Source organism: Moschus berezovskii, chromosome 8 (assembly GCF_049115385.1).
Source record: "Moschus berezovskii isolate FMDL1 chromosome 8, NW_MosBer_1.0, whole genome shotgun sequence".
NCBI classification, from domain to species: Eukaryota; Metazoa; Chordata; class Mammalia; order Artiodactyla; family Moschidae; genus Moschus; species Moschus berezovskii.
The window spans coordinates 58390110-58414236 of NC_142467.1; the positions used below are offsets into that span (position 1 = coordinate 58390110).

At 42.4% G+C, this 24127-nt stretch overlaps 1 long non-coding RNA gene across 2 annotated transcripts in view; it reads right to left on the bottom strand.

Moving 5' to 3' along the window:
* The window catches only part of LOC129559537 (uncharacterized), a 128487-nt gene that overhangs the window by 72971 nt on the left and 31389 nt on the right, over nt 1-24127 (bottom strand). The window contains exon 1 of one of the 2 annotated variants that reach the window (XR_008686564.1): nt 9818-10671. The exons of the other annotated variant lie outside the window; for it this stretch is intronic. This is a non-coding gene — a long non-coding RNA (uncharacterized LOC129559537). Of the gene's footprint in view, nt 1-9817; nt 10672-24127 lie in introns of those variants that run through there. 2 annotated transcript variants of the gene reach the window in all.

A 24127-nucleotide genomic window follows, 5' to 3' on the forward strand; every position in this document is an offset into this window, starting at 1 on the left:
AGTGCAGGGGACATGGGTTCGATCCCCAGGTCAGGAAGCCCCTGGAGAAGGAAATGGCATGGCAACCTACTCCAGTATTCTTGCCTGGGAAATCCCATGGACAGAGGAGCACGGTTGGCCACAGTCCACGCATCTGCAAGAGTCAGGCACAACATAGCAACTAAACAACAACATAAAGGTCAGGAGACCAATGCACAAAGTGAGAATTTCAGAAAGAAAAGTGTGTACACACACACATATATATATGTATATGTATAAAAATACCAAAGAGAAATCATAGAGCTGAAGAATACAATAACAACTTAAAAGTTCAATAGAGAGGTTCAACAACAGACTAGCTAAAGAAAAGAAAAGTAAAGCTGAAGATAGGATAGTGGAAATCACTCTATCAAAAGATCAAAAAAAGAAACAGAATAAAAAAGAGTGAAGATAGCTGAAAAGACTTATCATACTATTAAGTGGGTGCATATACGCAATGAAATGGAGATAAATTTATCTGCATAAATTTATCTCCATTTCATTAAACAAAAGTTCATTTTCAGTTTTCATTCCAATCCCAAAGAAAGGCAATGCCAAAGAATGTTCAAACTTCCACACAATTGCACTCATCTCACACGCTAGCAAAATAATTCTCAAAATTCTCCACGCCAGGCTTCAACAGTACATGAACAGGAAACTTCTAAATGTTCAAGCTAGATTTAGAAAAGGCAAAGGAACCAGAGATCAAATTGCCAACAACTGTTGCATCACTGAAAAAGCAAGAGCGTTCCAGAAAAACATCTACTTCTGCTTTATTGACTACGCCAAAGCCTTTGACTGTGTGGATCACAACAAATTGTGGAAAATTCTTCAAGAGATGGGAATACTAGACCACCTTACCTGCCTCCTGAGAAATCTGTATGCAGGTCAAGAAGCAACAGAACTGCACAGAGAAAATAGGTTGGTTCCAAATTAAGAAAGAAGTACGTCAAGGCTATATATATACTGTCACCCTGCTTATTTAACTTATATGCAGAGTACATCACAAGAAATGCTGGGCTGATTTAAGCACAAGCTGGAATCAAGATTGCCGGGAGAAATATCAATAACCTCGAACACGCAGATGACACCACCTTTATGGCAGAAAGTGAAAAAGTAAAGAGCCTCTTGATGAAAGTGAAAGAGGAGATTGAAAAAGTTGGCTTAAAATTCAACATTCATAAAACTAAGATCATGGCACCTGGTCTCATCACTTCATGACAAATAGATGGGGAAACAATGGAAACAGTGAGAGACTTTATTTTTGGGGGCTCCAAAATCACTGTAGATGGTGACTGCAGCCATGAAATTAAAAGACACTTACTCCCATAGAATTTTCCAGATAATAATATTGAAGTGGGTTGCCATTTCCTAATCCAGGGGAGCGTCCCGATCCAGGGATCAAACCGATGTTTCTTATGTCTCCTGCATTGGCAGGTGGATTCTTTACCAATTGAACACCTGGAAAGTCCCAGTTCAACATATGCAAATCAATAAATGTGACACACCAAAATAATAAAATGAAGGATAAAAATCATAGGCAGACAAGAGAATCAGATTCACAGCTGATTCCAATTTCAGAGCTAGCTGATAAGTACTTTAAAATAACTATGCTTACAATGCAAATTAAAACCACAGTGAGATATCACCTCACATGGGTCAAAATGGCTATCATCAAAGAGAACACAAATAACAAATATTGGTGAGGATGTGGGGAAAGGGGAACACTTGTATACTGTTGGTGGGAATGTATGTTGATGTGGATGCTGAGGAAAAGAGTATGGAGGTTTCTCAAAAAACTAAAAGCAGAACTACCATATGACCCAGCAATTCCACTTCTGGATACATATATCCAAAAAAAGCAAAAACACTAATCTGAAAAGATACATGCACCCCAGTGTTCATAGAAGCATTATTTACAATTGCCAAGATATGGACGCAACCTAAGTATTCATCAACAGAAGACAGATAAAGATGTGGAATACAGATACAATGGAATACTGCTCAGCCATAAAAGAGAATGAAAATTTGACATTGGTAACAACATGTATGGACTTGGAGGAGATTAAGTAAAGGTTCAGAGAGCTTTGGGAACATACCCTCAGTATGAGTGGCAGCACTGGGGCTTGAACTCAAACCTGTCTGAGACAGTCAGGCTCCTATCCACTTTACTACATGGCTTCTCTTGACTAGCTAGCTGAAGATGAGCACTTTCATCTGAAAAGTGCTTATAATAGTAAGCAAGAAAATTTGGAACTTGAGGAAGTGCATTAGCAGCTTCAAGATTCCAGCTTTGGAGTCTTCAGTATCTACCAAGAGAACTCCATATTTTCCAAACTGGAGAGAATGATGGCATTGGTCATTTGATGGGAGTTCTCTTCACTCCTTCAAATCCAGCTGCCAAGGACTTATCGTTGAAGAGATGTAACAGCATTCATCAGAGGTTTGATGACAGATTATGTTTTAAAATAACAGTAGTTGCTATTTCTTTGTTGTTATCATGATTGCATTCAGTTTGGATCTGCAAGCCAGTGGTTCGAAAGACTCAATGTCCGTCCTTCAGTGTTTAGTTTCTTACCAGGGAGTGCCTTAGGCAGTGAGGAGAGAGCAGTACATAGTCCTGTAAATTTGGAGCTGTGAATTATCACTACATGAAAATATTGCCAGGCCTTCCAGTGTGAGTTTGTTCTGCTCAGCTACAATCTGAAAAGAAACAGCTCAGGCACCATGATTGAAAAAAAGAGACTGCCCATCAAAACAGTGCAAAGTAGACAAGTTTTCATTTATTTTCTTTGGAGCACTCCTGTTGGCAGCTGCACTCATTTGGTTAATGGAATATTCTTGACTCATTAAACAGGCTCACTGAGGGAAGGGAGCCATGGGGACTGGAGCAGGATGGAGAGCCACCCCTGCTCTCCTTTGGCACGTTCTCCAGAAGTGAAGCCTTTTCAGAGACTCCTAAAGATAGTACATTGACAGGACGGGCGTTAGAATCATGATGAAAGACTGGGGAGAGCAGCATGAAGATACGACTGAGTCTCAGAGGGAAGGAAGTCACAGGGTGGGGCCTCTTTTACATGCTAACCTGGCACCTCGGGGTTGGGGAGGTGGGCAGTCAGCACCAGGCCCGCTTCCAGGCTGACCACTCTTCCACGAGGCCTGGCCTCACCTCCACATACCTCGCCTGCCCCAAGACTGTTTATACCAAGAGCAATCTGGCTGATCCTCCAGGACCCCCTGCGTCCTCAGTCCCATTCCTAGTGCTGTTTATGAAGGGAAGCAGGCTGAGGAATAGGAAAGAAGCTCAGAACACAGATTTTTCAGAGCCCGTGAAAAGGCCTGTGGCTAGGAGTTGTGCCTGTCAACCACCTGCTGTATGACTTTACGCCCAGCCTCTCAATCTGTGTCCCTCACCTCTGAAATGAGAACCAGACAATTTTTCATAGCATTCCAAAAAGCAACTGTAAGTGGCAGTTAAAACCTGTGATAGATGTGTGAATTTTAACAAAGCTGTATTAGCAGGAACTTTTGGTTCCAGGTAGACCAAATGCCGTAGCAACAGTATAACTGCAACAAAAAATAATTCCAAACTCCTTTCAGGACCCATTTATTTCTAGCAATCTTTTATACCATGTAACCCCAGGACAATCCAAGAGTCTGATAATCCCTTGGTGTTTTTTCAGGTTGAATGTATTAACACTGAAGAGGAAGAAACTAGTCAAGTATTGACAAACTTCTTCCACAAATTATTCTCATCAATGACTGACAACTGTATGGCATTTTGAGATGTTTAATATCAAGACGTACTTCTCTCTTAAATACCATGACCATTTGTTATTTACATGTCATCTCTCTGTTCCTCTGATCTCCTGAAGTCTCCCTTCCCTGTGGCCTCTATGTTGATACCTGGTCCACCTCAAAGTGGCATCTCTTGACTCAAAGACTCTTTAAAAAAGATCTCTGAGTAACAAATGTTAACTAGACATCTTGTGGTGGCCATTATATTTTATATCTCAATTAAACCTCAATTTTTAAAGTGAATTTAGGGTGTACATTGTTATCTCAATTAGGCTGTTAATTTTTTCTTTTTTAATTGAGGATCTCTGAAATTCACTTTGGGAAGGACTGCCTGCCTTCAGGGATATCCCCTTGCTCTGGGTCCAGGTCTGGTTAGCTTAGGTGTTATGACCTGTCAATACCACAGGCAACGAGACGCCCTAAGGAGAGAACAGGCACACATGTGCCCAACACACATCAGTCCCACAGGCGACGACAGACCCTAAGGAGGGGACAGGCACACACATGTGCCCAACACACATCAGTCCCACAGGCAACGACAGACCCTAAGGAGGGGACAGACACACACATGTGCCCTACACACACATCAGTCCCACAGGCAACGACAGACCCTAAGGAGGGGACAGACACACACATTTGCCCTACACACGCATCAGTCCCACAGGCAATGACAGACTCTAAGGAGGGGACAGGCACACACGCGCCCAACACACACATCAGTCCCACAGGCGACGACAGACCCTAAGGAGGGGACAGACACACACATGTGCCCAATACACATCAGTCCCACAGGCAACGACAGACCCTAAGGAGGGGACAGGCACACACATGTGCCCTACACACATCAGTCCCACAGGCGACGACAGACTCTAAGGAGGGGACAGGCACACACATGTGCCCTACACACACATCAGTCCCACAGGCGACGACAGACCCTAAGCTGGGGCAACAGGCACACATGACCGACACACACATCTGCATAAGGAAAAGTTCCATCAAGGCCAGGTTCCCTCCCAAGACATCACACACACACACAAGCAATAAAATTAATTTCCCAAATTGAAATAATAAAGTGAATAAATGGTAAGGAAGAAGTTAGGTTTTCCAAAACCAATCAGCTTCCAGAAATATAAACACAAACAACTCCGATCAAGAGAAAATAATCTTTTTTCTTCCTATAGTATTATAAGCAAAAGAAAAAACACCAGAGTTTGCCATTTCCCTGTTTTGTTTATTCTGCCCCAGAAAGAAGGGCATGAAGTCACATAAACTCCTGTATTCTAGGGCCTAAAACTCTTTAAAATCGCACTTTACATTAAACTTTCTAAAGCACTGTCATTTGTTGGAGAAGAATGTAAATCTGGACTTAATGGAACTCAGATGTCCTTTAGGGATGTATGAACATGACCATGAATGGAAAAGTACTATGCCCCAGAAGGTACTAGTGTGCATGGCTGTGGATCTGCTCAATCAGAGACTTTCTCTTCTCTTTAGAAATGAATTCTGTCCCTTGGAAACCTAAGCTTGAAGGGGTAGCTATAGAGCTATTCAATGGGGCCAAGGGGATGAGTTCAGCATGAAGGTGGACAGAGAGCGTTTCTGAAGTCGCCCACTTCTCAACAGAAATGAGAAGATATACCAGTTATCAAGCTGACCACAAATACATTAAAACTTTCCCCTGGAACACTTCACTCTGCAATCAATACATAGAACCCATTTGCAAGTAGAGTCTTCCTAAAGGGACTCCTCCAAAAGCAGATGTACATATACCCTCAGAGGAAAAGGATGCAGTTCACTTCCTTTGATCAGTATCCTTTGCTCCTGTCTGTGGATCCAGAAAACTCTGGAACAGAAAAGGTACAGGCTGAGGGAAGTAGCATCGGTTTTTCTACTTTTGCTCAAATGTCCAGGGAGACTGGACATATGTCTCAAAGACATAACTCCTTGAGACTGTTAAGGTCATGAAAAGCAAGGAAAGACTGGGCAACTGGCAGACCACAGAAGCCTGAGAACTGGATTCTGGAGTTAACAGTAATGCACCCATGTCTGTTAGTTTCTCAGTTTTGACAAATGCACCATGGCAGTGTGAGATCTTGAAAATTGGGGAAACTGGGTTTATGAAAACTCTCTGTATCTCTTTGCAACTTTTCTTTTAACCTAAAATTATAGTGAAAAGTTTTAAAAATGCAATTCTGAGAAAGGCTGTATATTGTCACCTTGCTTATTTAACTTATATGCAGAGTACATCATGAGGAATGCTGGGCTGGAAGAAGCACAAGCTGGAATCAAGATTGCTGGGAGAAATATCAATAACCTCAGATATGCAGATGACACCACCCTTATGGCAGAAAGTGAAGAGGAACTCAAATGCCTCTTGATGAAAGTGAAAGAGGAGAGTGAAAAGGTTGGCTTGAAGCTCAACATTCAGAAAACATAGATCATGGCATCTGGTCCCATCACTTCATGGGAAACAGATGGGGAAACAGTGGAAACAGTGTCAGACTTTATTTTTGGGGCTCCAAAATCACTGCAGATGCTGATTGCAGCCATGAAATTAAAAGACGCTTACTCCTTGGAAGGAAAGTTATGACCAACCTTGATAATATATTAAAAAGCAGAGACATTACTTTGCCAACAAAGGTCCGTCTAATCAAGGCTATGGTTTTTCCCATGGTCATGTATGGATGTGAGAGTTGGACTGTGAAGAAAGCTGATCGCCGAAGAATTGATGCTTTTGAACTGTGGTGTTGGAGAAGACTCTTGAGAGTCCCTTGGACTGCAAGGAGATCCAACCAGTCCATTCTAAGGGAGATCAATCCTGGGTGTTCACTGGAAGGACTGATGCTAAAGCTGAAACTGCAATACTTTGGCCACCTCATGCGACGAGTTGACTCACTGGAAAAGACTCTGATGCTGGGAAAGGTTGGGGGCGGGAGGAGAAGGGGACGACGGAGAATGAGATGGCTGGATGGCATCACCGACTCTGTGGACATGAGTTTGAGTGAACTCCGGGAGTTGGTGATGGACAGGGAAGCCTGGCATGCTGTGATTCATGGGGTCGTGGCGAGTCGGACACGACTGAGCAACTGAACTGAACTGAACTGAAAATCCATGATGATGGCACAGCATGGAAACCTTAGAGTAACAATGACAGGAGATGCCTCACAAGTGTTTATGATACGCTGGGAACTCAGCCAAGCCTTTGACTGACAGAAGATATTAAAGGTTTGTCAACAACTCTATGACATGAACCCTAATTTCATCCCCATTTCTTAGAGGAGGGAACTGAACCTTAGAGAGGTTAGGTAACAAACCCAAAGTCACAAAACTGGTAGGGGGCAGAGTCAGAATTCAGACCTAGACAGAATAATTTCCAAAGAGTGTTCCTTACTTGCCATGACAAGCACCTCCTGTTCCACCAATTCTTTCCTTCACAAGATGGGGAAACTCTTCCTTGAACAAAAAACTCAAAGACATAAAACAGCCTCTAATAAAAGAGTAGATTACTAGGGTGCTCATTTACAAAGAGGAAGATTAAGAGATAGGTTTTGTTTACTGCCCACTTCCAAATTACCACAATTTGTATTCTTATTTTAAATAATAACTGAACACAGTAAAGCTATAAACAAGGATCTAAAATCAAAACCTCCCTGAACATTCAACCTCTTGCTCTCATCATCAGAGTAAGAAAGGGTATATTTAAGGTCCATAAAAATCAGAGTTCATGCATAGACAGAATACAGAATTTTTCACCAAATCCATGAATATGAGAACCCTGAAAACCTCAGAACTTTACAGGAGTAATTTTATAAATACACAAGAGCCACATTTAGCACAAAGCGTATTCCTAAAACCCTCTCTTTGGGGAACTGGCACTAAAAGTTTGGACTTCCCTCGTGGTCCAGTGGCCAAGACTACACACTCCCAATGCAGGGGACCCAGGTTTGATCCCTGATCAGGGAACTAGATCCCACATGCTGCAACTAAGAGTTCTCATGGCACAACGAAGATTGTGTGTCACAACTAAGGTCCAACACAGCCAAAAAATAAATTATAATCATTTTTTAAAAAATTCACCTACAGATCCAAAGGCACAAATCATTTCAAAATGAAAAGTTGGGAAAAGACATTTTTTAAAAAGGGAAAAGTTCTCAGGAAGGTCTAAGGTGAATTCTTGGCTGATGAGCCTTTGCAGGCTGTTGAGAGACACAGCATCAGGATGTCTCAAGAGATTCATGAGAAAGCTGAGCTATGAGTCCCCTGAAAGTAAAGTTCACTGAAGAAATAATTAAGTTACTTATTAGTTAGGATTCCTGTCAGTTACAAATAACAGAAAATCTAACAATGGCATTACTCTTGTCAGGACATTTATTCTTTATTTAACAAGAAGTCTGGAAATGGATGATCTGACAGTCCATTCAGCAATTCAAAAATCATGAGAAGGCTGCAGTTCTATCTATCCCTCTGCTTAATCATACCCAGCATAGAGGCTTTTTGTATTTATATTTTTCAATTTGTGATGACAAGATAGCTGCCACTGCTCTAAGCATCACCATCCCAAGCTTTCTTTTCACAAAGGTCTATTGATCTGGAAAGAAAATCCACTCCAGGAGCATCCAGATTTCTCTTCATGGTACTCATGGCCAATTAGGTTTGGCCCCTTTTATGGGCTGAATGGAGACCCCTTTCCCACCCCCAACTCATAAACTGAAGCCCAACCCCTAGTATCTCAAATGAGATTATATTCCAGACATGGCCTCTAAAAAGGTGATTAAGTTAAAACAAAGCCAGTAACATAAGCCCTGATCCAATCTGACTGGCCCTCTTGTAAGAAGAGAGTATTTTAATACATTGAGAATACCAAGGATGCCTGTACACGGAGGAAAGATGATGTGAGAACACAGCAAGAAGGCAGTCATATGCAAGCCAAGGGAGGGACCTCAGGAGAAAATGGTCCAGCCAATACCTTGATCATATGCAAGCCAAGGGAGGGACCTCAGGAGAAAATGGTCCAGCCAATACCTTGATCATGGACTTCGAGTCTCCAGGCTGTGAGAAATAAATGTCTGTTACTTAAGCCACCCAGTGTGGCAGCCCAAGTAAACTAACACAGCCCCTCAGCTGCAAAAGGGTCTCTAAAAGAGAGATTTAGGAAAGGAAATAAGATGGCATGACTATGTTATGCTGGCACTCTCACCCCATACAAAAACCAGTGCTTCCAGCATAGGAAGGGCTGTGGTGGTAGCTACTGGATAGGAAACTAATAATATTTACCACAACTCTTGAGTAGAAAGAGCTGGACTACCTCTGCCACTGAGCAGTGACCATGGGTAAAACACAAAGGTTGGGTTCAGTAAAATGGAGATAATACTTAATAGTCATTCTCCTTTTCACCACTCATCTTTAAAATTCTAAATCTGAGGGGGCTCTCCTCAGAAATGACTTTGTTTCTGTGACAAATGAAAACACACAGAGTACCCACTCCTACAATACAGCTCCCTTACAAGATTTTTCTGATGTTCTGTTCCAACATCCATTTACTCAATAGCTTATTTCCTAAAAGAAACAATTAAACAAATTTGAATCTCCACTTTTTACATTTTCAAGGACCCAGAAACTGAAAGGCTCTTGCTGCTGCTGCTGCTAAGTCACTTCAGTCGTGTCCGACTCTGTGTGACCCCATAGACGGAAGCCCACCAGGCTCCCCCGTCCCTGGGATTCTCCAGGCAAGAACACTGGAGTGGGTTGCCATTTCCTTCTCCAATGTGTGAAAGTGAAGAGTGAAAGTGAAGTCGTTCAGTCGTGTCCAACCCTTAGCGACCCCACGGACTGCAGCCTACCAGGCTCCTCCATCCATGGGATTTTCTAGGCAAGAGTACTGGAGTGGCTTGCCATTGCCTTCTTGGTGACCTATAAATACATGAATATAGGCACACTCCATAAAATGAAAGGCCCACCACTTTCCAATTAGATTATAAACTTCCTGAGGGCAAATACTTACGTTAATCCTTTCTGTGGTCCCATCAGTTCAGTTCGGTTCAGTCACTCAGTCGTGTCCGACTCTTTGCAACCCCATGGACTGCAACACTCCAGGCTTCCTGTCCATCACCAACTGCCAGAGCTTGCTCAAACTCATGTCCATCGAGTCGGTAATGCCATCCAACCATCTCATCCTCTGTCATCCCCTTCTCCTCCTGCCTTCAGTCATTCCCAGCATCAGGGTCTTTTCCAGTGAGTCAGTTCTTCATATCAGGTGGCCAAAGTATTGGAGTTTCAGCTTCAGCATCAGTCTTCCAATGAATATTCAGGACTGATTTCCTTTAGGATGCACTGGTTGGATCTCCTTGCAGTCCAAGGGTCTCTCAAGAGTTTTCTCCAACACCATAGTTCAAAGCATCAATTCTTCAGTGCTCAGCTTTCTTCACAGTCCAACTCTTACATCCATACATGACTACTGGAAAAATCACAGCCTTGACTAGACAGACCTTTGCTGGCAAAGTAATGTCTCTGCTTTTTAATATGCTGTCTAGGTCGGGCACAGTTTTTCTTCCAAGGACCAAGCGTCTTTTAATTTCATGGCTGCAGTCACCATCTGCAGTGATTTTGGAGCCCAGACAAATAAAGTCTCTCACTGTTTACATTGTTGCTCCATCTGTGGTCCCATAGGCCACTGCAAAAAGTGTCAAAGAAGGCTTCTGGATAGAAAGAATGAAAAACAGAGCCTCTGGAAATCCATCTTAGGATTTATTCATTTCACAAAGACTCATCCAACATTAACAACTAATTTGTGCTTCTTTCTTGAAGATGGGTCTCTGCATCCTTATAAGTTAGAAGGATCAAATCACTTTCTTCTTTAAAGAGCTGCACATATTGGGAAAACCATCATTACAGAATGGTAAATGTTCTTATATTAAGAAGCTCCATTTTTCAAAGTGTTAAGAAAACATGCATTCCATGTGGCTCAGATGGTAAAGAATCTGCCTGCAATACAGGAGACTTGGGTTCAATCCCTGGGTTGGGAAGATCCCCTGGAGGAGGGCATGGTAACCCACTCCAGTATTCTTGCCTGGAGAATCCCCATGGAGGGTTATAGTCCATGGGGTCGCAAAGAGACAGACATGACTGAGCGACTAACCACACAACACAAGAAAACATGCATTAGTTAATAAATAGTATGAAACAATTCACAATGCGTTGTTCCTCCCTAAATTTTAATCGGATTAACATTTAAATATAAAAACAGAAAACATGGGTGATCTAAGAAAAAAATCTTAGTTTATGTTAGTTTCTAAGCATGTCCAGAAGCAAAAAACAAAAGAGAGAGATTTGATAAATTTGCCATTAAAGATAATTTTCCAAATATTATCTGAAAAAATAACAAACAAAACCAAATGGCATTTACAATGTAAATCCATTACAATTTACAATGGATTAACCTAGAGTCTTTTACAGAGAGTGAAGTAAGTCAGAAAGAGAAAAACAAGTATTGTATAATAACACATATATATGGAATCTAGAAAAATGGTAGCGATGAACCTAATGGAGAACATACTTGTGGACACAGTGAGGGAAGGTGAGGGTGGGACGAATTGAGAAAGAAGCATTGATAAATACTATCATGTGTCAAACAGACAATTAGTGGGAAGTTGCTAATAACAACTTAATAACACAGGGAGCCCAGCCTGTGACGACTTAGACAGGTGGGACAGGGGAGGTGAGGGAGGCTCAGGAGGGAAGGGATATATAATTATGACTGACACTGTTATATGGCAGAAACCAACAGAAAATTGTAAAGCAATTTTCCACCAGTTAAAAAAATAAATAAATTTTTTAAAAAACAAAATAGTAAATGATACAAAGGGGAACCACTGATAATACTTGTGACAGAAAAGGATTATTTTCATTTATATATATAATGAGATCCTCAAATCATTAAGATGTAGATAAACAGTACAACAAGAAAATGGTCAAATTTACATAAGCAAGAAATTCACAGAAATAAATGGTCATTATATGAGAGTAAGGTAGGAAGCCCACTTTAAAGAAAAATTTAATTTAAATAAAAATATATTTAAGATTAGAAATGTTAAAAAGTTTGATTTTACCATTATTTGTGACATTGCAGCCAATCAGGTATTCTCATACATTAATTCTAGAGTTTAAACTCATTTGGCCTTTCAGAAGGACAATTTGACAACATCTGTCAAAATGTTAACTTCCCAGACACTTTAATCCAAAAAATACACCTAAGTGGAAGTACTCTAGGATATGGATATAGATTTAGGATACTTAGAGCATTATTTGTAAAAAAGCAAAACAACCTAAACATTCATTAACAGGAAACTGGCTAAATACATTAGACACTCACACAATGGAATGCTATGTTGTGTTTTTTTTTATGGGTAAATCTACATTTATTGAAATGGAAAACATCCAAAATGTGCTAAGTGAAAAATAGCAAGTTGCAGAACAAGATGTCCAATTTGCTCACATTTGTGCTAAATATATATATACATATGTATGCTTGTATATGCTGAGAACATTTCTGGAAGGATATACAAAATGCTGTGAACTGTGGTTACGTCTGGAAACGATTCTGTTTGAAATCACCACCGTGATTGTGTATTGCTTTAGCAATAAAAAAAAAAAACCCACTGAAAACACAAAACACTCCATGTTGCTTCCTCTGAAATTCCTCAAGTGGGAAAAATTAAGCTAAAAATGTTAGGACTTATCACTTCCTCTTAAGCATGGACTCTTGGAGAGAGAGGGACATGCCCAGAAGAAGAATCTCCTGGATGAATCTTTCAGGGCTCTCAGTCTGAGTATTCTGAATGGCCCCCGACCCTGTACCCCAGTGGGTATGCATGAGGCATGGGGCTGAAGAGCTGAGGAATGAGGCAGGGTTCTCACCCTCTAGCACCTATTATTCCCCCCACTCCCACCCCTGCCTGCCTGCATCTCCAGCGTGCACTGGTTAGGAAAAGCAGCAGGATTTGGTTCCTTAATCTCTTCCTGACCTTAGAATTAAAGTCAGTTCAGGAGGGAAGGAGAAGGGGTAGGCGAAGGAAGGCCCCCTGGAAAAGACATCAAACAGAATGGAAGCATCTCTGACCTCTAGGTCACAAGCCACTTAGAACAAACATGCTCTCTCCTGCAGCCCACCCTGGGCGCCAGCACTGGAAGCCAATTCCGAGTGATTTAGGAAATCGGCCCAGCCCCGGGGCGGGCAGGAAAGGAGCGATTAAGGGCGAGAGGGAGAAGTGAGGCTTCCTCGGGAATGAGCACATTTGGAAGCGAGGCAGGAAGGGGGCAGGAAGCTGCTCTCGTAAAACAATCTGACAATTATGTGTCAGTCTAGGAGAAGGGCTCTGGAAATTATGGGGCTGCTGCGCCGCCCTCCCCAGCCCTCCCCTGGCGACTTCCTCATGGCTGCAATGAGCTGCAAGAGGAAATTATATTTGGGGCCAGGTGTTGTTGCTCTACATTAGGGTTCAACTTGGGACTGAGAAGTCAAGCACGGTGGCTGCACGGATTCCAGCTGGCCTGGCACACTGCGGCTGAGACGACCATATCTGGCATTTACCAAATTCTCACTGGAGCTAGGCGCATCACCTGTATTAACTCACAACAACCTTCCCCTGGCTACTGAGACCTAGAGAGGTTCCATGACTCACTGCAGATAACTAGCTAGGGGTAGCAGAACAAGAATCTGAACCCAGGTAATCTGTCTCTAGAGCTCCACACTCAAAAATCCAGCTGAAAACATACGCTATGGATATTTGTCATTAGAGCATCGGAGTCATTATTTTATACATGTCTCTGGTGGAAAGAGGTTCCTACGCAGACTCCTACCCAAGCAGAGGCGCTGCCTTCTCCATGCTCATCTTCATTCATTCATCAACTCATCCATCTATTTATGCCTTCCTTCCTCTCTTCCTTCCTTGTATCTATTAACTACCGATGGTGTGACCAGCAGACTCAGATACTACGAAATTTCAAGACCCATTCCTGCTTCTAAAGACAGTAAGAGGACACGTTTTACAGGCTTAAAAGTCCAAGTATATTTACAGTCTTCTCCTGGGTCTTGATACATACTTTTTCTTTCTTTTTAAAATTATTTTATTATTTTTTTGGCTTCGCTGGGTCTTCATTGCTGTGCAGGTGCTTTCTCTAGTTGTGCAGGGATCTAGAGTGCAGGCTTCATTATTTGCAGTGCACAGGCTTAGTTACCCCAAGGTATGTGGGATCTTCCCATATCAGGGATCAAACCTGTGTTTCCTGCATTGGCAGGTGGAGTCTTAACCACTGGACCACCAGGGAAGTCTCTTGATATGATACTTCTTTGCCCATTCTAGACCCTGATGGTGGGAAAGATTGAGGGCAGGAGGAGAAGGGGGTGACAGAAGAGATGGCTGGATAGCATCACCAACTCAATGGACACGAGTTTGCTTGAACAGACTCTGGGGAGATAGCGAAGGACAGGGAAGCCTGGCATGCTCCAATTCATGGGGTCGCAAAGAGTCCAACACGACTTAGCAACTAAACAGCAGGCCCATTCTGAGTTTGCCTGGAGCTGACACATTCCATTCCTCTTGTCCACCACTCCCATTTCAGAGGGGGTTCTCTGAGAGGCAGCAGGACACTTATTTGTTCAGGAGCCAGGGGCATGGGGGTACAATCTGGTCTTTCCCCTACGGGCTGAGAAAGTGAGGCTGCTAGAAGCTCCCTCACGGCACCTGAGAGAAGTTCAAGGGCACAGCGGTCAAGTGTCCTGACCCCACCAATCACTAGTTGTGTGACCCTGGGCAAGTTACTTCACCTTTCTGAGCCTGTCCAGTAAAGTGCGACTGTCACAAGAATTAAATGAAACAACATGCCAGGTTCTGAGCAAGAGTGCTTCCTGGAATAGAGTAAGCATTCAAGGTTTGACTATGACCTGAGGGTCTGCGCTGGGTGCACTGTTAGGAGCAAGCCAACTCTGCTCCCACCACCTCCTCAATTACAAAACACTCCCCAGACATCAGACATGCTTTACTTCCTCCCTAGCTCAATTTCATGATACCCAAATCACATCTCTATGAAATGAACTATACCTGCTAACATGATTATTTCCTCAATCACACATTTATTAATTACTGACAAATGCTATGGTTGAAATATGCACTGTAGAGCAAAACAAGGCCTCTAGAGCTAGTCCTCCATCAGATCCTATCCCTGCCACCTGGGCAAGTTACCCAACATCGCTGAACCTTAAATTCTTTATCTTTAAAAAAAAAAGGGATAATAAAGATAGTACTTATCCCATCAGGTAATTGTGAGCATTAATAAGATGAAAGAATGTAATGTCATTTTGCTCCTGGCTTCAGGTAAAGACCCACTATTCAACAACTATATTTGTTGTTGTTGTTGTTGCACTGAAAACTGAACATGCAAAACAGACATAATCCTTGATTTATGAGATAAAATGAACAATGTCCATGGTCTTCAGCATGCAGATGGAGTTATATAAAACAGAACCTATATGCCAATTAGAATAAAAGCCTGGGTCAAACAGAAACTAGAACACAGTAAAACTGAGAAGGCACCATCATAGTCTTAGTTTTCTGAAAATGTCATTCAGATATTCAGGTCTAGTGAAGAAAAGAGAAGAATGTAGAAAATGGTGTTAGATGCTAAAGGGTTCTCAAAGGCTTAAAATTTACAGTCATATTTTAACTGGTTCAGTAAAAGAAACCTCTAGTACATCTATTTCCAAAGAGTATTTCTCAGGGGTGAGGATTTATCCTCTTCCTTTGGGCAATGACTTTCCTAGCATCTGCCATTTCACGAAGACACTGCTCAGTAACAAGCATCACCGCACCACTCCAAGATTTCTGTTATCAGTAGAGTCTCTGCCATGCTTTTGCTGTCTTAGAGCTGTTTAAAACAGTACTTTGTCTGCATTTAGCTACTAATTCTTCCTAGTCCGTTTCTATACTAACTACAAGCTTTTATTTCTTTACATTCACACTTCTTCCCTGGTGTTCTGCCCATAGTAAGTACACAATAAGTCCTTCAGTTCAGTTCAGTTCAGTCGCTCAGTCGTGTCCGGCTCTTTGCGACCCCATGAATCACAGCACGCCAGGCCTCCCTGTCCATCACCAACTCCCGGAGTTCACTCAAACTCATGTCCATCGAGTCGGTGATGCCATCCAGCCATCTCATTCTCTGTCGTCCCCGTCTCCTCCCTCCCCCAATCCCCTGCAGCATCAGAGTCTTTTCCAGTGAGTCAACTCTTTGCATGAGGTGGCCAAAGTATTGGAGTTTCAGCTTTAGCATCAGTCCTTCCAATGAACACCCAGGATTGATCTCCTCTAGAATGGACTGGTTGGATCTCCTTGCAGTCCAAGGGACTCTCAAGAGTCTTCTCCAGCACCACAGTTCAGTTGTGTCCAACTCTTTGCAACCCCATGGACTGTGGCCTGCCAAGGCTCCTCTGTCCATGGAATTCTTCGGTCAAGAATACTGGAATGGGTTGCATTCCCTTCTCCAGGGGGTCTTCCTGACGCAGGGACTGAATCCAGGTCTCCTGCATTGCAGGCAGATTCCTTGCCATTTGAGTCACCTGCTGCTGCTGCTGATGCTGCTAAGTCACTTCAGTCGTTTCCGACTCTGTGTGACCCCATAGATGGAAGCTCACCAGGCTCCCCCGTCCCTGGGATTTTCCAGGCAAGAACACTGAAGTGGGTTGCCATTTCCCGAATATCCAATGTGAGCACCATTCAGATAAAAAATAGCAGGGGCCAGGAGGGGGCAGTGATGGGGCAGAGCTTGCCAGAGAAAGGGAGATGCCAGTTATTATCCTAGATGACTTCAGGACCAACAGAAAACATTTGGATTTAGCCCAGGAGAGGGTGCTACCTACTTCCAAGACAATCTCACTCAGAAAGCTGGGCAGGGCCTGTCCCCTGAAGTGAGGCTGAGATCTGGGCTTCCGAGTAGCCCGTTTACCAGTGCAGGGAAAATGCTCTGACTTCCTGTGTTGTCCTCTGATATGAGGACCTCATTTTCTAAATTAACCCACAGTTAGGAGTCTAGGGAGCATGAATAGAAGCAGAACAGATGCAAAGCTTCCCCTTTTGTTCCAAGCATTATCCAAGCAGCTTGCTGGGCACTGGATAACTTAAAAAATACTACCACTCTATGACCAACACATACTTTAAGGTATACTTTAAAAGACGCATACTTTAAAATATCCTGAGAAAATAGAGGAAGTGTTCAATGTAGGGATGGGTGGTTAGAGATCATGGGATATTGAATAAGCCCTAAATGTGGACCTTCTCCCAGCCCTTATATAAAATATCCTATTTCCAGTGATATACAAAGTCCCTTTGTCTTTGTGGTAAAACAACATCTCTGGAGCCTGGGACCTAGAAGGCTGGCCTTTACATTCCTAGTTGCACTCCTGATTCTTTCTCCCCAAAGCTCTTCAGCCACCCCCTTCACTTCATTAGAGCTCACTAGGTCCAGACCTTAAACAAGAATAATGGCTAGCATGTTCTCAGCAATAAGGTGGGGTTTTTGCTCATAATTCCCTTTAAACAGTACACAGTATTAAGCTGAAGCAGATCACTCACCTGCCTCTCAACTGTCTTTTGACTAGTCACATGTCATGCTTGCTCTGTACAGAAACCCAAATTTTAAAAGTATTAAGTGAATAGGAAATAAAACTGATTGCTAAATTGTGGCTCATGAGGGGAAACTGAGTTCAAAAAGCAGCCTTGCTTCTGTTGGCAGGAGTATAAACGCACTGCTTATATCTTAAACATGCCGTCTCTCCTAGCAACTCCATGAATTATCCTAAAGTTATATGGGTTCATACGCACAAAGACAGACATATGAGTGAATCTGTTCAGCAACATTTAACTCAGCACAAGTCTGGAACAAATGGCCATTAACAAGAGACTGGTTAAATTAATTATGTGGCATCTACTTCACTGTGCATCAGACAGAAGTCAATGTGTAGATGCTGTTTTGGAAAGATGTTTATAATTATTCAATTTAAAAATGAAGTATATTATAGTATATATATTTTTAAAAAAAGAAAGGCTCTATTCACATGGGAAAATTCTGTAAGGATGTTCCTAAAGCTTTTATGACTTTGAGGTGGTGGGACTGGGGACATGGGGCACATTTTTCCAGAGTTTTGACTTTTTACATGTGCTACTTCTGTGATTATAAAGACAGGCCTCTAGGGGTGGTGGGTGCCCCTCTCACCTGTGTTTAGAAATTCTGTTGGTTTTATTCATCTATATCTAGATTCCAAGTGACAGAAACACAAAAGTGCAGGACAGTGGTGTGGGATGACAAGTTCTTATGGCTGAGGGTATGCGAGTTCAAATCACGTTAGGTGTAACACCATTATTTTCACCGTTTGGTTCTCAGGTAATAAATGATGTCACTACATGAGGCTTTTATAAAAATGATCTTAATGATACAACGCATTATCTTGGAGAAGTGAAAGATTGGTGACTTGGCAGAATGGATACATTGTTCTCTTCAGCTGAGAATGACACTCTGCCTTGAGCTCTCTAAATTCAAGGGAAGTTTAGTTGTTTGTATGAGCTAGGATCAGGCGCAGCTATAAGGACCACAAAATCTCAAACAGCACCTTAAATATGACTAAAGTTCATTTTCCCCCTCATATAATAGGCATCAGGGGAGTTCCCTGTTGGTCTAGTGGTTAGGATTCCAGGCTTTCACTGCTGTGGCCCAGGATCAAACCCTAGTCAGGGAACTAAGATTCCCATAAGCCATGCAGTGCGGCCAAATAAATAAAGAAAATTTTAAAATCAGAATAAGGTCTCAAAGACAGGGCACAGTAGGCTGTGCCTTTTCTCTTGCCACTTCATCGTGCATAGCTTCAACCTCACGGTCTGAGATGGCAGCTTCTAGTTTCAGGGAGCAGGATGGAAGAAGACATGAAGAAGAAGAGCATAGTATATACACATAAAGCCCCTTAAGTGGAGTTTCTAGAAGCTACCACTAGACATTTTTATCTATTCATATTGGCCAGAACCATCTTATGGCCTACCTAGCTGCAAGGGAAGCTCAGAAATGATGTCTTAGCTATACACAGCTTAAAATGGGAGTGTCTATGTTATTACCACAGAAGAATGGAAGAGTGGATGGACACTGGGAGACGCTGAGTGGTTTCTCCAACACTGACCTAACCTACCTTCCCTTGCCCCCAACCTATTTTTCAAATATAGACATCATTTCAGCGAATGGCATAGCTAAAGAAAAGCATCATATTTTGTCATATACCCACACTTATAAGCTTAGAAAAAATGTTCAGATAATATTTTAACAATGAAAAAATGGCAAAATGTCCTAGAGTTTCATTCGACTGTTTCTCCCATCTCTGAATCCAGCTCTATAATCTTAAACATGGATGGGATATACTAACTCTGGGGGAGAGGATCCATGTCAATCCTACAATACTTCCACAATAAATGTCAACAGAAAACTGCAAAACTGGTCAGTGATGTAATTCAAAGACTATTTCCTGTAAATGAGATAATACTCACTGGAATAGAATGCTATTTATACTATGGGAAAAGACCATGGGGCTTCAGATTTAGAATCAAGGAAAAAGGAGTTCATCAGCTGATTAAACAGTATCCCTGGGGACTATGGATAATACTGTTAACAGTCATAAAGCAACTGGGATTTCAGAACTGCCCAGGGTTAAGAAGGACTAATTCTTCTTGCAGAGAAGACAAGCAGCAGCTCTCCAGGCATTCCTATTGAATACCCATCTTCAGAGACACCAAAGACTGATAGTTCAGGGAGTCTCTTCAACAAAGGACCTGAAGTGTCCCTACCTTGGCCCTACCTGTCACTTACAGCAAGTTCCCAGACACAGGACATCTCTTCACTAGGAGTTCAAGTACAGTGCTTTTGTGTATCCTAGCTTACAGACCACCAGTTAGCAGTAAAAAGCCAAATGTTTAAACCTGAAAGTGAACCTCCATGTGTGGTCTTCTGTTTTATTAAAAATAAGTCACTTTATGGTTCCTTGAATAATAAATAGCATAAGAATATTGAGTCAAAGGAACAGAACAGTGACATGAAGGTTACAGGCAGACCCCTGAGAATGACTCAGAGAGGTGGGAAATAGAGGCTCCGTTTTCTGATAACAATGGAGGAGGATCACTCCAGACTTGAGAATTTGGGACCACTTTATTTCAGCATCAGTATCAGCATCAGACTCTGGCCCCATGTTTGGCCCCATGCTCTTAGGCTCTTGACTAGTCACGACTCACTGATCATCAGCCAGAGACTGTGTCAAGGTAGGATGGCATCTACTGCCTACTGAGCCTGTGCCCTACAAGTTCTATTCAGGTGCTGAAACCTAAGACATGACTCTTGAGTCCCAAACCTTCACCTCCCAGTTTTAGCTCACTAAACAAACAGGGTGGATTTTGCCAAGTGCTCAGTCTGAAAGCTCCCTCTCTCACACCCCATTTCCAAACCATCAGCCAATTCTATTGGCCCTGCCTCCAAAGCCCATCTAGAACCTGACCACTTCTCACCACTCCCACTGGTCCAGCAGAACCTCTCACCAGAGTTACTACTAAGCCTCCTGACTTAGTGCTCCCTCTCACCAACCCACCCAACCCACCCATTCTTTTCACCTTGGAAAACCTAAACCAAGTCAGGAGAGCCCTTGGTTCTAGACCCTCTGGGGGCCTCCCCATTTCATGTGGAGTAAAAGTCCATATCCATACCAGGCTCCAAGCCTTCCTCTCCAGCTATCACCTCCCATGCCTTTCGCTGGCTGTGCTCCAGCCCCTTCCCCTCTTCACAAGCCAGGCAAGCCAACTCCTGCCCACATAGCTTTCCTCCACACATCTGCCAAGTCTGCTCCTACACTCCCTGCAAGGCACTCTCAAAAGGTCCCCAGTCGGAAACCTTCCCCAACTACCCGATTACCCAATTTACTTTTCTTCATAGTATTTATCCCCACTTGAAAGAATATATACGTATTGGTTACTGTCCATCTCTCCCTACTTAATTATAAGTCCCGTGGAAGCAGGATATTTCCTCCCTAGAACAGTGCTTGGTATGGAGCAGACAAATACTTGAAAAACAATGGCATTGCACACTGCCCGGCTCACAGATGGCATGAGGCCAAATAGCCCCCAGGACAACAGAAACCCAGTCATCTATATGCAAATATGTCATGCCTTTTTTTTCACAGCTAACATTTTTTGTTTTTTCTCATAATGAACCCATTAAAAGCATAGGAGAAGAGAAGTTTCTGCTTGTTGGCTGAATGGGCGGGAAACCATTTACTGAGCACCTACTATGTCTCGGGCACTATTCTGAGTCTGGAGTAAAGCGTTAAGATAGGAAAGGCCCTGTTTTGTGGAGTTGGTATTACAGAGGAAACAAGCAGGTACAGGTTCAAGTTAAAGAAGCTGGAAATAATAGCATCAATCAGCAAGCAAGATTGTTTCAAATAATGATTAATAATATATATGTTTTAAGAAAATTTTCTAAAAATTACCAGTAAAAATATATCTGGTTTTACACATGGGGACTTACTTATGAGTCATGGGCTTACCCTGCAGCTCAGCAGGTTAAGAATCTACCTGTAATAAAGGAGACAGAGGAGACGCAGGTTTGATCCCTGGGTTGGGAAGATCTGCTGGAGGAGGAAATGGCAAACCACTCCAGTATTCTTGTTTGGGTAATTCCACAGACAAAGAAGACTGGTGGACTATAGTCCATGGAGTCGAAAAGAGTCAGACACCACTGAGTAAGTACACATTATTTAAGAGTCTCTTTCCATCCCTGGGCCCCACAAAAAATCCCGCCCTTTAAATAAATGTATATTTCTATTTCATATATATTAATACAAGTTGTCCATCTCAGAGCAGCCACTTTATGACTTCCTTTAAAAGATGAACTAACTATACCATGTCAAAGACAGTATCTCCCATTTATGAATTTAGCAATTGATACTGTACTCTGCCATGCACCTAGAAAGTACCTGTTGAAAATGAGTTGATTTCTCACAGATCCTCAGAAGTGAATTTTGCAATTCCTTCTGACCTATCATAGTGGCTACTTCAGTACACTGCTGAGAAATTGCATGGTTTTATTTTAGTAGAGCTGGTGAAAATTCCATATGGATTCCTCAGTTCACAAAACTGAATGAAAACACAGAGCCCTTAAAATAAAAATAGACGCGTTTGGGAATCACAAGGGAAATGTTACTTATTCTCGGAGCTTTCAGATTCTGCTATCCCCAGCGGTGGGAACCTACGCTGTCATTCCAATTTCCTATAAACTTGGCAGGACTCTGTGTCCATTTGAAATTGTAATAGCCCGGATTTCAGTTTGCAGAGGAAGGAAGGAGTCATTGCATTCTACCAAAGATTCCTCCAGCTGAATCCCAAGAAGCCGAAGCTTCAATGTCAGTGTTCTCCCAAAGGAAAGAAATGCCTCCATTTAATGACTTTACCTGGTTAGCGTTCCATAGCCAGATTCTGAGCTCTCTTTGCTGGTCTTTCTTTTTTAATGCTGCTTGTTATAGAAAATTCTGATTCCTGTATTAGCTGTTCTTGGGGGGTTTGGGGGTTTGTTTTTTGCAGTTACACACATATTTTTCATACTAAATACCCTAGGCATTTCAGAGCAAGTTTCAGGATGTGTATATTCTTACTGTTCATTCTTCACTCCTACGGGCTTCCTGATTTAGGACATGGGAATTGCAAGGAAGGCCAACCAACCTGCCCTCACCAGCCTCTCCAGCTCTAATCTCCTACTGTTTACTGTTACCTTCAGACAAGCCAATCCTATTACAGTGGGGGGAATTCAATGGGTGGGAGGCAAGAGGTGCCTCTAATGGGCTTTGAGTGGCCCAGGTGAAAGGGGTGGGGCACCTTACTGAATGCTGATTGAGCCCAGAATTTGCGGCTCCCACTTCCCTCACCCCTACTTCTGTTTCCAAATAAGTGATTTGCGTGCCAACAGTTACATTCCACAAACAAGCCATTTCCTCTTCCTTGGGGGAAGGCGACGGAGAGGAGAGGGCAGAAGAAACACACACCTCTTTAGAAAAAGGGGATTGTGTTAAGGCTTTCCTACGCCCTTGGGCTCTTCATTAGAGAGCTCCACTCTCTTCCCCACTCCATGTAAAGGCATTACAAAACACTCACATTCCCTGTTAAAAGACAGGGAATGTGAGTGTGTTTCTTCCCTGGTAAAATTACAGAAGGATTTAAAATTTTCACTTTAAAAATGATCTGGGTCCAGGGAACTGATGTCTGCACAAATGCACGGGAAATGCAAAAATGTAACGTACAAATTGTTTTCCAATGAAATAAATTATCTAAAAGACACTAAATTTAAGAACTCACTGAGTTGCCATAATGTTAGCTATTGCAGGCATTTAATTAGACATTTACTGAAGCATATTCTGAGTTTCTTTTCATATGTTGAAAAATACACTGATATTATGCCATCTATCTCTCATGTACACATGATTAGAAAAGTACCATCATATTTTTTCAGGGTTGGATATTGCCTTAGGCCCTTAAAACCTCATGGGATCTAAGTGTTGGGCCTCTTCGAGCCTAACAGATATACTTGGGAGGTAAATAATCCTCGAAAAAACAAAGAAAAAATATTCATGTAAAAAGTTATGCAAACCCAGGTTAGCAAATGGATACACATGACCAGAAGTTCAGTTCTGTTGGGGCTCCCTTCCAACCCAAAGGCTCTACTAAAAACCTGGACTTTTACACCCACTCCCCTCCAGCCTTGCCATAGGAAGCAGTAATCCCACCACAGAGGTTTCTATTTCAGACCCACTTTCATCCCTTGGGACTCTCCTCCAGGCTGTCCTTCCTAAACCACTTGAATCTCATTTCTCCTGCAGCTGATTTTTTTCTTTTTCAAGATGTTAACAATTTCTGTGGAACCATCTGGATGTTATTAAGAAAGTGTCCCGGGTCCTCTGAGGCAGCTGGCTGCGGCCTCTTGCCTTGTTTCCTGTGTCCTGGATGTCTTAAGTTGACTTTCATAAGAAATTTGGAATATTAGCTTAAAAAAAGAAACAGTCAATATTTTTTAGGCGCTGAGCTCTTGCAGCTTAATTTCCCAGGCTGCGACTTTGCATTCTGAGTTCCCATCGCTGGCCCCAGCTCTGGGAAGGATGAAGCACGTCTGTTTTAAAAACAGAAGGCCCAAGAGCTCCGGGTGAACCAGAAAACCAGTCTTCCCCACCCTCCCCAGTTGGTCTCACAAAACCTAC